The 15,717-nt window shown below is 28.1% G+C and overlaps 1 protein-coding gene and 1 long non-coding RNA gene across 2 annotated transcripts in view; both read right to left on the reverse strand.

Moving 5' to 3' along the window:
* Nucleotides 1-4,108, reverse strand: part of LOC116185349 — an 18,233-nt gene extending 14,125 nt beyond the window's left edge. The window contains exon 1 of the long non-coding RNA XR_004150189.1: nt 3,081-4,108. This is a non-coding gene — a long non-coding RNA (uncharacterized LOC116185349). The remainder of the gene's footprint in view (nt 1-3,080) is intronic.
* Nucleotides 1-15,717, reverse strand: part of LOC102679653 (ubiquitin-like protein 3) — a 71,254-nt gene that overhangs the window by 44,827 nt on the left and 10,710 nt on the right. The gene's annotated exons all lie outside the window — the stretch shown is intronic.

Consider the following 15,717-nt stretch of genomic DNA (forward strand, 5'->3'; position numbering starts at 1 on the left):
TTTATTCTATTTAATAGTTTCTCAACAATTAAATCAATTCTTCGAGAGAAATGAAGTTATCTCACGAATAAATCACGATTGAATGGAATTTATTTAATTAATAATTATCCGCGACTAATTAGCTTGTTGAGCAAAGATTCAGCCAAGGAGAGAAAAGGAGAGAGAAAGAGAGAAAATTTATCCGATATAGAAGCCCTTTTCTGACGATCGTTAATTATCCCCGGGGAATTATGGTAAGAAACGATGACGGGTGAAAGTGAGGGAATCGTTATTCCTGGAATGGATTTGATGATCGTCAACAATACAACACATACCATCCAGTTTCAACCACTTTCATGTCGAATCATTTCAATTCCCGGTGAGAGAGGAAGCGTTTTCACTTTTCTTATGCGATACGATAACCGTGAGTGTTGGAACTCGTTGGAAAGAAAAGCGAAATATATAATTTTTATATCTATTTTACCTTTACTACTTTCTTTCTTTCTTTCTTTCTTTTTTTAATCCATTTGAAGATTCGAATAATTGAACGAAACTTAATGTGGCTGTTAATCATTGACTCTTTAATTCTCATAAAGTATAATAAATACATTTGTTATTTAAATTCTTTATTTATTCTTGTCATTGATGGATTCAAAAATTATATGCATATTTAGGAAAGATATATACCATATATATCTTTATTATAAAATAATTATAAAAAATTTGATTTATTATAAAAAGAATTCACATTTCGATGCTTTAATGAATATAAAACGAAAAAAGAATTTGAATTTTAAAATTACCAATTTGTCGATTCGTTTTTGAATTTTGCATTATTTTTTCAAGTCACGACCAAATTAATTTCGTAACCGAGATTTCTTAAATGTTGCATGAAACATCCGGTGTTTAGAAGCCGTGCCGAGTTTAGCAATAAGGTTTGCGTTAACAATGTACGATAGCGAGGATAAACCTACTTTCTACCACGAATTTCACATCTTTCGGCCGATAAGATTTCTATCTTCTTATTGTACGAAGAATCAGAATGTTAGAAAAGTTTCTACAAAAAAAGAAGAAGAAAAAGAAAGATTTATCGGTATCGTAAACATTGATTTAAAATTAATATAAAATTAATATTTTAATTGATTGATTGAACAACAACTATATTAAACGAACACATTCAAATATAACACGATAATATATACATATTAAATGAACTAGATTAAAATTAATGTTATAACATTAATATATACATCAATAAATAATAATTTTTTCATTACATTAATATTAAATTAATATTGTTTCGAATAATATATGGATTTTATTCGATGAAATATTCGCTATATATTGAATAATTTAAAAAGTCTTCAAAAAGAAGGGAGTATATGGAATCTATTAACTTTTTTTTGCATTCGATATATTCCCTTTTTCCAATAACGATAGCATAGAAATATGATACCATGGCAAAATTTTAAATCTACCTACCGTAGTGAGTTTACAAATCAAATTTAGAAAATATTTTCATATAAAAATTATAAAATGAATTCACTGAGTGAGTGAATTTCATTGTACAAAAAAATTAATAGTTTCATGTGATACGAAGTGCATTATAATATCTATAAAGATTTGAAAAACAATCTTTCGCTATTCTAAAGGTATAATTCTGTACGAAAGTATTGATCATCTGGCAAAAGAAAATGTTTTATTATTTTGTGAATGAATTTGAATTTGATCCAAGTTTTATGTGCACGAAGATATTTTAATCTATTCTGTTTATTTCCTTCTCGAATATGTTACACAATTTATCGATCCAATTCACTAATGGTTTAAGATTTTTATAAACTGAATGTTTAAATCTTCACACGCATGCTTATAAAAAATTATCTGATAATAATTATAATTATAATTTAAAAAGAAAATTAAAATACATGATGAAACAATTAAAAATATTAAATATCATATAAATCAAAATAAAGAATTAGATTAATAATGTACGATTGTTTGATAGAATATTAGATTTAACAATTATTTTTTTATAGAAAATAGAACATACGATATATCATTTTTTTGTATTTTCTGAAAAATTAATATAATAATGATTTTATTTTTACTTAATAGATGAAAACAGAGATAATGTTCCATATTTCACTAAAATTCTCGTTCAATTATATTCAAATGTAAATATAGTTAAAATTCAATTAAATAGTGATAAGTTTCTAAAAGTTCTTCCTTCTCGCTAGTGGCAACAAACATTCGCACCGATGTTATGCCATCACGGATCTCTACAGTTTACCTCAACCAGATTTACATAATGCGAAGCTTGTTTGCTAAACACCAAGAGCACGAAATCCTTAAGCACTGTTGGTAGCACGTTCGTCAAAGGAACAATCTGTTATCGATACCTGCGTAACTTAATAATTCATAATAATTTAATAAACTAATAAAAAAGTTTTCCTAATAATTGAATATTCATGTTAAATAATAATATAACGATATTTGCAATATGCAATTGAAAATCTTTTTAGAAAAAAGGAATAAAAGAATAATAAAATAAGAATAAATTAATATATATATCTTCTACGATCTCTAATTACTGAAATCATATAAATCAATAATTCAATCGTATAATTCAATAAAATCATTACTCTCTTAAGAAACGTGGTGATTTATTATTATTAATTTCTAAAGGAGGGTAAAGCTCCTTAGACATTAAGTACATGGTAAAGCACTTTACTTGGTTAAGAAACGCATCGTACTAAAACGTTTGCGATCAATTTACTTTCAATGCTATTCTTAGCATCTCGCGCACCACTAATCAGAAGAGTAATAATAACGTAGTTGGATGGTCGTCGATCGACGCCACTTTCTATCTTTCAAAAACAACATCGCTTTCTCCTTTCTCTTCCAAAAAGTACAATTTTTGTTTTGTTTGGTTAAAATTTTCAATGAAAAGATAGTAAAAATGCATTATTTGTGAAAACAAAATTAATCTAAAAAATATTGTTTATAAATTTCAAATATATATATATATTCCAAGTCGGTATAGAATATCGAATATACGTTACATGAAATATCGAATACACAGTATTTCATTTTATACATACCGACGCACGCATAAACTTTGGTGTCATTGATCGAATGCGAAGCGAGACACGAGAAGACAGTTCCGATTGACAAACAGGCCTCCTGCTGTAGATTCGATTCTCGATAGTACGATCGATCCAAACCGCGTATCCCCATAAACGTAGACGTGTCCGTCCATATTTAATGGTTCGAATTTACGAAAAGCCGGTTGCGCCAGAAACACGATGGAAATAGAGGCATTGTTTCGATCGTGAATGCGCATGCGCGGTCCTCTCGTGCACGCCTCCCGAAAATACCGACAGAAATTTACGGGTAACATGGGTAAAGAAAGAGAAAGAAATAAAAACAAAAATAAATAAAAAAAAGAAGAAGGGAAAAATACGGAAAACAGCAAACGAAAAAAGAAAAGAAAGAGAGAAAAGGGACGAACGTCTATTTAGAAACGAACCTATGGAGTTTGAAACGAAACACGATCCAGAATCGCTGTGTATAGTAAACATTTATCGTGGACCATTTAACGAAGTTCGCGAAATGGACGAAAGGTTTTTTTTTTATTCCGCTTTTTTTTCCTGTTATTTTTTTTTTCTTTTTCACGTCGGAAGAGGAGAAGAGAATAGGATCAATGATAGATTGTAACGACAATTTTTCTTTTATGCTAGTATAACCTATGAAAACGCCAACGCGAATTCATAGTTGCTTATAACGTCCCCAGAGTCGATGATTCGCTTTTGCTACAGGGGTCACCGACCGGTGGACGATCGATAAGGAAATTTAGCGAACATCTCTGTTACCGTGGTCAGAGCGTAGGTCTCGTCTTTTTGCACTTACATGTATGATAACATAAGTGAATTATATAGGATATTTTAGATTTTCCGGGGTTGTCTTTAATCTTCGATGAGCTCTATGTACTGAAAGTACTGAATCAGAATTATTATGAAGATATATATGCGTTACTGTTCAAAAAGGGTAACATTTTTTAAATTTTAATAAAACTGTATTTTATTCAATTATTAATTCAACATTAAATTTATATTATTATATTACTGTAAAATTTTATAAAAATATTTGTAAAGTTTATAATAAATATTTGTAAGAATTCTGACCAGATATTTAAAATGAATATACTAATCATAAATAATAAATATTTTTAATCATATTGATAATTCTACTTATATATATAAATACTTATATACTTATAAATATAAAAAATTTAAATTCAAATATAAGGCATCATGAATCCATTTTATATTATCTTATTTCTTTTGCAAATTTAATATAAATTATAAAAAATAAAATATAATAATGGATAAATATTTAATTTATCCTATGTCAAATTATTTCCACAAAGCATTCACGATATTGTATCTTCATAATTTTCATATTCTTTTTATATATATTTGAATACACGACAAAAATAAAAATAAAAAATTCAAATCGATCTTATTATTATGAGAAATCTTAGAATATCTATCATTACAAAGAATTTTTCTATTTTTTCGTTAAAGGTGTACATATTAAAAGTAATTCCACGTATCATATACGCATCTAGAACTTTAATAAGATCATTCAAAACCATACTGTATGCGAGCACACGTAATCAGATCTACATGACACGTCGATGCAACATACCGGAAGAGAAGCAACGGCGTCCCTAACGGAAAAACGATTATCTTCACGGTTGGATTAACGCCGACCCTATTTGTAAGGGCGATCCTCGTTGGTGTCATCGAAGCTGCAAGCGAAGGAAATTTCACGGATTCGCAATTTCTCGGTCACATTTTTACCGAATAGAATCGCCAATGTGCCGGAACACATTCGGTCATTTTTATCGATTGTAAGTAATTTTGTCGGCAAGAAATTGATAAAAAGATAACCTTGAAATTACGTCAAAATTTTATTATTTTGAAACTTAATTTTTTAACTATTTAATGCATTTAAAATATTTGATGTCGTTTTCGTCGTTTTGTCGCAATTTATTTATTTATTTATGTTTTGTAAATATTCGAGACAAATATTTAATGTGAATTTTCTCAAAATATAAACTTTCTATGACAAATTTCATCTTATATTTTCAACTTGTTTATTTAAAAAATAAATAAATAAATAAAATTATTTTCGTGTACCTCTATGCGTATACCTCTATGCTATTTTCTTTTAAGATAAAAATATTTACATATTTACATATTTATCGTTAATATAATTTTAATTAAATTTCATATTACTTTGCTAAAAATATTCGGTCACTTTTGTTATTTAAATTAGCTTTTGATCTAAGAGAGGAAGAGAGAGAGAGAGAAACAGCATTTTTAACTAAGTTTTACTTCAATCCTGACTTTAGATTTAATTTATACAACCAAAATGTACACTTTATGTGGGATATGCAAAAGTTATGTACAATATTTTAACATTCTTCATCTGTCGGTGTTCAAGTAGCGAATATAACTGTGCAACTAAGTTTACATATGTAACAAATAAAAGAGAAAATTGCAAAACAGGAAGATTAAATACATACCCAGTCTTTAATTTAAAATCGTAACTTGTAAAAGCTTAAAAAAATTCTTTCACGTTTTATTTCAGTTATCACAGTATGTGAATTCTAACCAATTCTACATTAATTTTAAAATATACATATATCTATATTTATAAATATTATAATTTTCTACAAAATTCAATATCAAATCTCCTCCTTTCAATTCAAACAACAAAAATTAACTACTAATAATATTATTTCAGCAACTTCATCAATATTTTTATTTAAATGAAAAACAAAGAAATCGAAAAATATATTAAAAATATATTATCAATTTAAAATTAATAAAACATTAGTTATTAAACATTAATCTTCATTTTTATCAATTAATACACCCATTATTATGGTGCTCACTGATAAATCATAGAGAACATTTGGATCAGTTAATATTTTTCCTGTCAAGGAATATTTACTATTATGAAACACTTCATACTATTATTAAACTTTCATATATCATTAATAAATATCATTAATATCATATATCATTAACACCTATATGTACGTGTATAACGTACTTATATATCTTGGATCATCGATTATCAACTACGAACTTTCCATCCTCGTATCTCCATTATTAAACAGCGCTTTATCATTGAACAGTTGATGATATTAACTGTGTGTATCATTAACAGGTGTAACGTATTGTGTGTAACATGTCATCATTGATCCGCGATAATCTTTTCGTTTGAACTAAACTTGAACATGTATAATATTATAAATCAATATATTTATAATTATGCATGTGATTAACTCGTTTTCCATTGAAGATTATCAATGATCCATCATCTACTTGATACGATGTAAAAGAAAATTTTTTTGATTCATATTATTAAATGATCTTTTATTATATTGATGTAATATCATAAAAAATGATAGATAAGTCAATTTTCAAAATTATAAGCGAATTTAAAATAATTGGAGAAAATGCGATGATTAATAAGTTTATTAAAATGATACCGTAATATATAAATTCTAATATTATTAATTATTGATATAGAATTATAATAATTCTGAAGAATTGATATTTTTCAAAGCATTCAGGCAAATAACAATAGCATATTTGCAGACCGTTTCGCTTTTAATTTTATGCTTACAGCATATGTGTCATCTTTTGGTATTAGACTCAATTGACGACATCTAAGTTTAAATTTTCTGCATGTTCAATTCGATTAGATTCGTCATTTTATGACATAAAATATGCATGACTAATTTAATTCAAATGTAACCAAAAAGTTAATATCTCGTCAGATAATTTCAAAAAGTTGTAGACGTTTAAAAAAAAATTTTGTTGCGTAAACAGGTTCTCAGCGGATTTGGAAGGATATAATATGTAAATTATTTGGTTCCTTGGTCAAGAGAAGAAATTGAAGGTCTAAGAAAATTTTAGTATACTAAAAGAAGTCAAAAGATAGAAGAGAAAGAGAGAATTTGGCTCGACGACACTACGTTATCGCGCAGAAACTTAAAAAGTTAATCATTCTCGAATTACTTTCGGTGCTTGGCTAAGTTCGTTAAACTTTTTTCCTACCATCGTTACTGCTTCTTTTCTGCTCGAATTGGATCGTATCTCGATTCCATTTTTATCGTTCGAATTAAACGGCGCTCAAGCTCTATCAGAAAATTAGTGTAACCAAGTATAACGTTCGATATAACATCGCTAATTTTCAAATCACACTATTTTTTATTTTCTATAAACAAACGTCGTGTACCAAACATCACTTCCACCTAAGATTTTCATCTCGCAATTTATTTCAAGCTATATTCTTCCATCAATCATATAAAATTTATTCCCCAACATCAATTTCGTATTTCCATTTCCTATCAATCAACCAAATTCCCTCCAGATATTCTCGATCGAAAACGACGATCATCGACTCCTCAAAACGTTCGAATATCATAGCCAGATTCATAACTAGACGAAATTCCCTAGCGTCTAAATCTTAACTCTTCGTGACCAATACCCTTCTCTTTTTCTTTCAAACGATCTCACGGTAATCTTGTGTAAGTCGGAACGCGCGAGTCTACCACACACTCCGGATACCACGAGAGAAAGGTGGAGGAGAAAGGGGGAGAAGGAGAGGAAGGGGGAGAGGAGACGCGTTTGTGCCTGCGGGAACAGTCGGATTCGCGACTTCCGTTCGAGCCAGAACCAGTCGGGAGGGCTCTCGAATTGATTTCCTCTTTTCGCCGTGGGTGTTTCACGTCTGATTCGACTCGGCCATAAATTCCAGGCTAACTTAACCGTTCGCTCGGAAAGCTTTCTTCGTTAATGCCTTGGGCCTGCCTTCTACCTCCCTCCCTGCCACTTTATCCACCTCTTTTTCTCTCTTACCCAATCGTCATCTCTCTCTTTTCTTCTGGAAGTGGCAGCTATATCTCGATCGTAGGTATAACTGCCACTTCCTCTACCTTTTTTCTAGGACCTTCGAATGCCCGTTGAGAGGGGGAAGAAAAGAAAAAAAATTTGAGGTTCTGTTTCCAACGGACTTATTATACCGTTTCAATATTCAATGAAGAATACGAAACGAGAAAAGGTTTGGTGAATGATAGTTATGCGCATAATTTAAAGAATACAATAATAAAGGAACAATTAGACAATTAGAATAAGCTCTTGGAAATTACGATGTTCAGAATTACGTATAGCATAAGATTCTTAGCATTGATATTTCAAGGATACGTTTCTATCTACATTTTAAGATAAGGAACTCATTTGTTATCGTGTTGCATACAACCTTGATAAGTTCTTTTTTTGTAAACGTTTATTAAGCTATTTACTGTTCGAATTTCATGATAGCTAAAAAATGTTGAAGTATTATTAACCCATCGATCCTTATTTCTGTTGGTTAAATTTAAGACTGAAACTGAATATTGTGATGATTCTTGGATCATGATTTGGATGCTATACGTACATAAATATCATTTAATATTATGTAAAATATGAAAAGATTTATAATATTTTTCATTTTTTAATATTGTTAATTCATGTAATTTATTTTTTACATATTTCTACGTTCAAATAATAATTAGTAGTAATTAAAATGATAAAAGTTATTCGTTCATTTATTCCAAATGGAAATCTACTGTTCAAAAATAATTTAAATAATTATTCTACACTTAATTGTTTATTTTAACTTAAAAAGTCAATAAAATTTAATAATATTTATACAAAAATAAAATTATTTTTCTATCGTTATTTTGACGAGGATTCACGGGAAAAAGATAGACATTTCGAAATATCTTTAACCTTGGAATCGATCCAATTACATTCACGTTAAATAGAGAACGAGAAATGGACTGATAAGATGCCAAATATCGCGCGATTCTATCAACGAATCGAAAAATCACGAGGGAATATGAATACAAAGTTGAAGAGAGCGTGAAATTTTTCTTTTGCTTGACGAATTTATACATCATCGAAGCAAAAAAATATGTCGACAAGAATGAATTTAAAACAAAACTTTATTTTTCTATGAAATCTTATTCATTTATAGTTTTTTTCTTTTTTTTTTATTTTATTTTATGAGTATACGAAGGAAAGATAGTAAATTTATTCCGATAATGACAAACGCACTCAACATTTCAAGGGAAATATATTTTATATTTAATTAAGAATGTATCTATTTTACTTTGAATTCGTGAATATATTATTCAAATAATATATAATTCAAATAATATATTGAAATTTTGATATAGAATCTTTTATCAATTATTTAATTGGTATAAACAAAAATATTAATAATATTCAAAAAATGAAAATTCGAATATAAATTTTAATAATTAGCATATTAATGATTTCTTAAAAAAAGAAATATATATGATTCATGCAAAATATATTATATAAATTATAATTTATGAGATTAATTATCATTTGAGAAAAATAATATTAAAATATATATATATTTTTTATTAATATTAAAATAATTATAGAAAAAAAAATATTTTCTGAAAGCCATAAATGATAAATCATACAATTGCTCTGTTAAATTTCAAAATTACCGGGCATTCTTAACGTAAGTTAACATCACACAACTCTATCACGGTTTTACGACGCAGTAAAAGTTTGGACGAAAAGAAAGAAGACTCTGGAAAGAATTTAGGTAGAAAGTTTTTTCATTTTGAACTCGTAATCTTTCCTTCAATTCTAAAAAGAATCAAAAATTAAAGTGAACTTGAATCTGGATTCTAATTTATCTCATCATAAAAACAAATCATTCTCCTATATTAGAAAGAGAATAATCTTGTCAATTAGAACATAAACTTGTCAATTAAAAAATATATATAATGTATTATAAAAAATTTTAAAAAAATTCAAAAATTTCTTCTAATGTCAGATTTAGATTTGCTATAATCCATCTTATTTACGAAAAACAATTTGAATATAACAATATAGAGATCTTTAGCAAATCCCTTTTCAAATATAATATGCTAGACAAATAACTGTCATCAATCTACCCTATACATTTTATCTCATCAATATCTCATCTAGCTATACCTTTTTTATCCTCGTAATCATTATTTCATTTTTAATCCACTTCTGCCATTAAGATCCTACACAGAGAGAACGTATAAAGAAGTTTCTAGAAAACTAGGAAAACAACAATACGCGTATGTCACGAATTAAGTGTTTACCACTTGTAAGTTCTAGACACTGCACAATATTACAGAATGACTCTTTTCGCTTCATCATTTCTAGATGGCGCTCTACAACTTTCCTCCGTTGCGTATAGTCGCTGCTTGTAAATTAGCCTTATTCAAGGCTGGACGCAACCCGCGTAACCAACTTTTAGCCGTTACGCTGCGAAATTGAGCGAGTCTCGGTCGACACGTCCACCATTAGTCTAACGAATTTGAATCGTAAAGCGTGCCATGAATACCGACTGGCCGCAGGATGCTGTTACTATACGCATCTATGCAACTGAGTATTATATATCCTGCTGCAATGGTCCATCGTGATAGGCGATCTGTTTATTGAGTAACCATTTAATACTTTCGTCTGGTTGATCGCGAGAAACAATATTCTTTCGATTGCGAGATATTAATCCTTTAAGTTTTAAATTATAGTATCGTTATTTTTTTACATTTGATAAAAAATCTTTAAAACTTTACTAATAGTGTTTTTTATTTTCCAATACCTCTTCTCGATCATTTTTTCTTATCTCTTAAAGCTTCAAGCATGCGTCGAACTTGTATTGCATCTTTTTCTGTCGTTTTGCGTGATATCTTTCGAGCGGTTGAAGCCTGCGCAGTTTCATTATTTTTTCACAAGACGACCGAAGCGTTAAACCGTAGATGACGAATGTAGTTGTAACACGCGGTGCCACGGATAAACTTTTCTTCGCAAGTTGAAAGCGGGACTTGACTGAACTACTTACTACGTTATAACAACACGCGGCGTTACGGTATACGGCGAAACGGTACTTCGAGTATATACATGCGATCGAGCCTCTACAAATACCGTTCGAGGTTAATCCAGTTCCGTCTTATAGCATTATGGTCCGCCGATCGATGATTATCTTTGGCGGCTCATAATTCTCTTTCGTAATTTTCCGCCACGACTTTATATCACGTTATTAAATAATTGACATATTGAGTAATTTTATTAACAATACAGTTTCCCGTTTTCACAAAGGAAATTGAAAATCAATTTTATAGCATATAATAAAATTGATTGATTTTGTTTTTCTTCCATTTTTAATGGAATTTATATTAGAATTATATATACAAAAAAAAAAAAAAAAAAAGAAAATTTCAAATATTTTTAATTTTTCTACTTAATTCATATACTACATTGTCATATACCATACATAAGCTATACGTTCATTAAGCATTCTGTTTCAAAAAAAGGAAATAAAGAAATGAAATAGAAAGACAATTTCATTTGGTTTGTATCCTGCTAGAAGGATAAGACTTATAGACAAATCAAATGAAAGTTAACATATTAATTACTAATTTAATTAAACTAAGAAGTCGATAAATTTTATCGAATTTATCGAATAATGTTTCTCTAATGACATTTTCAATTTAATTCAACTTGATTCAATCAATTTATATCTAAAGAAATAAAAATAAAATTGATACCGAAGTAATAAAAGATTTATTTATTATGAATGAATATTTTATAATAGAATATTTGTAAAAAATATTTATTTTCAAAGTGATTCGATTTGATATCATTTCGTGAAATTTTATTCAGTTTATTAAATGTTCAAAACAATTTCATTCAGAAATTAAATTATTTAAATAACTTGATATCAAGAGAATCAAAATTTCATGCAGATTTAAATTCAAGATTTAAATATTTATTATTAATAATTTCTTTGATTTTATAAATCCAAGTAATTTATATTATAAGATTTATCTTAACGTGCTAAACTCGAGTGGAAAACTTGTAATAGAAATAATGCTAATAAATGCTAAAAAATGCTAATAGAGAATTCAAAAGCAATATAAATATAGATATATGAACATAACTTACATCAACTTCTAATATTACAATAAATATATAGTAAATAAAAGTAATTACTTCATATACATATATGGTATTATTATCAAATATATAATATTGTAATAAAAATAATAAAAAATCTGATAAATCATTATTTGCATCCGAAACTTGAGAACGCTTTAAAACAATTGAAACTTGGACTTTGAGTTAAGGCTCAAGGATACACAGCACGTGCGATACTAATGTTTAATCCAGGTGCAGCAAGCAAAACGTCATCTTGCTACGAAAAATATTAAAGTATCAAATTACCGCTCCAAGTTCGCCAAGATGTCGTTTGTCTGAACCTAACCTAACTTTGCGATACACTTCTCCGCTATCATACAATTCGTAGTATAGCGGAAACGGACGTAGCGGCTCAAATGTAGACAGGAAATTGCGGACTCGAAAAATTATTGCATGTTTTCAGTGTCGTTGAAGCAGTAGAACTTTCTTTACTTTTGATATATTTATTGTAAGTATACAGATTCGAGGAACAAAAAACAAATTGCATAAATATTTGCATAAATATTTGATTATTATTATTATATTCGTTGAAACGAAGAAGTTTGTTTATGAAAGAACAAATATAACGAAGGACGAATCGAAAATGTGGATTTTAAAATATATAATTTATAATTAATTGTAGATTTAAATCTATATATTGTTTTTATATAATAATCTCAAATTAATATATATATATATGTATGTATGTATAATTAATTATACATATGAAATTAAAATTGCAAAAAATTGTGTTTAAAAATTGTATTATTTAGATATATTATGAACATTTATAAATATTCCTAAATATTAATAATTATTTCTTTGCTACATTATAAATTATATTATTTATAATTTATGTTTTAATAAAAACTAAAATATGCACTAAAACTAAAATATATATGAATAAAAAATAAACATTAATAATGTATTGATAAAATTTTATATTATTGAATTATAATAATTCAAAACAATTGTACAATGTGTACAGTGTAAAAAACAAAATCAAAAATAACATCGGAAATAAATATATAATAATATTCTGATGCATATTTTTCAGAATTAATTATTATATAATACCGATGACCTATGTGGAATTCATGATACCGTGTATATATGCATTATATGTCACGTTAGAAGCGTTAGAAGTACAGCCTTTATTAGTATTACCTTCACCCAACTCCGATCTGCTTCTAATCCTTTTATTCTTGCCCTATTTTCTCTATAATCCCAATTACTACCAGCTTAACTTTATGATTTTATTGGGTAATAGAAGGAAAAGAAGAATGGAATGTTATTCTTCTGTTGAACAAAAAAATATGGCAAAGTCCATTTCCTCTTAGAAGAATAAATAATTATATTCATAAAACAAAAAAATCAATTATAAATTATTCAAATAATTCTTTAACATAATGAATATCATTATTTTTTAATAAGAAAATATCAAGAATAACTACAGTATTTTCTTCAATTGCATTAATTATTTATATTAATTGATTTCCTATATATCATAAATCATCAATGAATTATGATATTTTTAGATAGTAAAATTTGAAATTAATTCATTGACAAGATGTAATTTTACAAAATACATACTTAACATTTGAATCAATGCTTTACTACTGTATTTTATGTTCGTGACAAACATTAATCCCTAGACACAGAATGTCTACCATTTAGTGATGTGTTTGCACTTCACGTTGGCCAACGATTTTCTCGGTTATACCATGTTATAACTCGTTGATGCTGTATTTGTAAAACAAAGATTGAATTTCCATGCGGATAATATTTGTTGATTCTCGACGAGAAACGTCGGCTATTCCAATAGAAAGTCTAAAGATAAATATAATTTATACAAGAAGATAGAATATAATATATTAGAATGTTCATTATCGAAGTATACTTTTAAATATTAAATTTTTTTTACGATTATAAAAAAATTCAAATGAAATAAAACAAAAATATTAAATGAAATTACAGATTTCATTTTTTTATGTACAAATATTTTTTAACTTTTATATAAATGTAAAATAATCTCTATAGTCTGCATCATCTAAATAACTACGGTAATAGGACCACCTAAATGAGAATTGAAATTTCGCAAGAACCGCACAAGTAGTCCGTATACTTTCTCTCTGAATGTGGTCAGGTGCACTTTTATGAAAGCGTAAAAAAACTTCTGTGGAATTGTGGTAATGAAAACGTTATTAGTCAGATTCATTTTAAGTCTGCTTGTATATCAAAATCAGTATACGTTTGCTAATGATTTTGTTTGATATTGAGTAATAGTATCACGTGCGTGAAAGTTCGCACGATCGATATATTTATTTTTTATGACTTATAACAAGCTATATGACAAATTATTTATACATTTGAAATGATGTTTGAAGTAAAATATAATATAGAAACCTTATCTATAAACTTTTATATAAAAATAAAAAATTAAATTAATTAAAACTTAATTTTTAAAAAAGAAAATTAGAAATAAAAATAAAAATACTTAAAAAAAAATTTGTTATTACATAGGAAAAATTCAATATTGATCATCAATAATAGTCATGATGAACGATATGTCAAGTTTAAAACATCTAAAAATGGCAATTCATTATTTTTCGACTCCATAATTTTTAAACGAACTACGCATGAAACTTCGTAGATATTAAATTTAAAATTTTTCGGACGCAGTATGAGATAAAAATACGTTACCAGTATAATTCGATGTATCTCGTAAATACCACGAAAATGGAAGATCGTGAAAGAACAAATTTAGGTTATCTCGCGGCCGTTCTGAATGCGGGCATGTAATGGAATACACTGCGCGAAATTCGAACGGTTTTGCTTCGCGAACGTGAAACGGTTTCGAGCAAAAACTCCTCGTAAATTGCTTGCCAAGCCGTAACGACTGATCCGCGCCCTCTACAGACCCGCTTTAAACTTATAACTTTGAGATACAAGCGTGTTTATATGTCGCCTCCCTATCAATCTTGGCTAACCTAGTTGCAAAGAAACACGGACGGGTGAAATTGAGAAAGACAACGAGATTAATTCTATCTTTTGCAATCCTTCGAAATTCGTTGTGGATGTTATAAGACTGAATTCCAGAGTTTTTTCGGTCGAACGTATTTTTCGCATTCAAGAAAGAAATTCCAACAATCGAATAAATATTCGAGAAGTATACATGAATGCCGTTGCACTTACGGAGCGCTGACGTCAAGCATAATCTTTGTCTGCCCAGTTCATCCGCCTTTCTATGTGTCTCTGTTCTCCTATCGTGAGTTTTATTCACTCGCTTCTTTCTCTGCAGCCGTTACGGTTACCGTTTTCCATGGAACCACGCCGCGAATCTTCCTCTGACCTGACTCTTCCCCTTATTATCGTTCGTTTTGGAACCTTAAGTAATTAATAGCATAACGGAGATAACTTGTTTGTTCTTGCGAACCAGTATCGTATTGTGTTACATTTCGAGAAAATTTCGTTTAATATTGTATAAAGATTTAATAATTTATCGCGATAATAAATGAATATCTTATTTATGTTTAATATTTTCTCTCAAAAAAAGTTGAAAACAGCAAAAACATATATAAGAAATAAAACATAAAACATAAAATATTTGATGATTATGATTTCATATCTATTATATATA

The sequence above is a fragment of the Apis dorsata genome, unplaced genomic scaffold (assembly GCF_000469605.1).
Source record: "Apis dorsata unplaced genomic scaffold, Apis dorsata 1.3 scaffold_162, whole genome shotgun sequence".
NCBI lineage: Eukaryota > Metazoa > Arthropoda > Insecta > Hymenoptera > Apidae > Apis > Apis dorsata.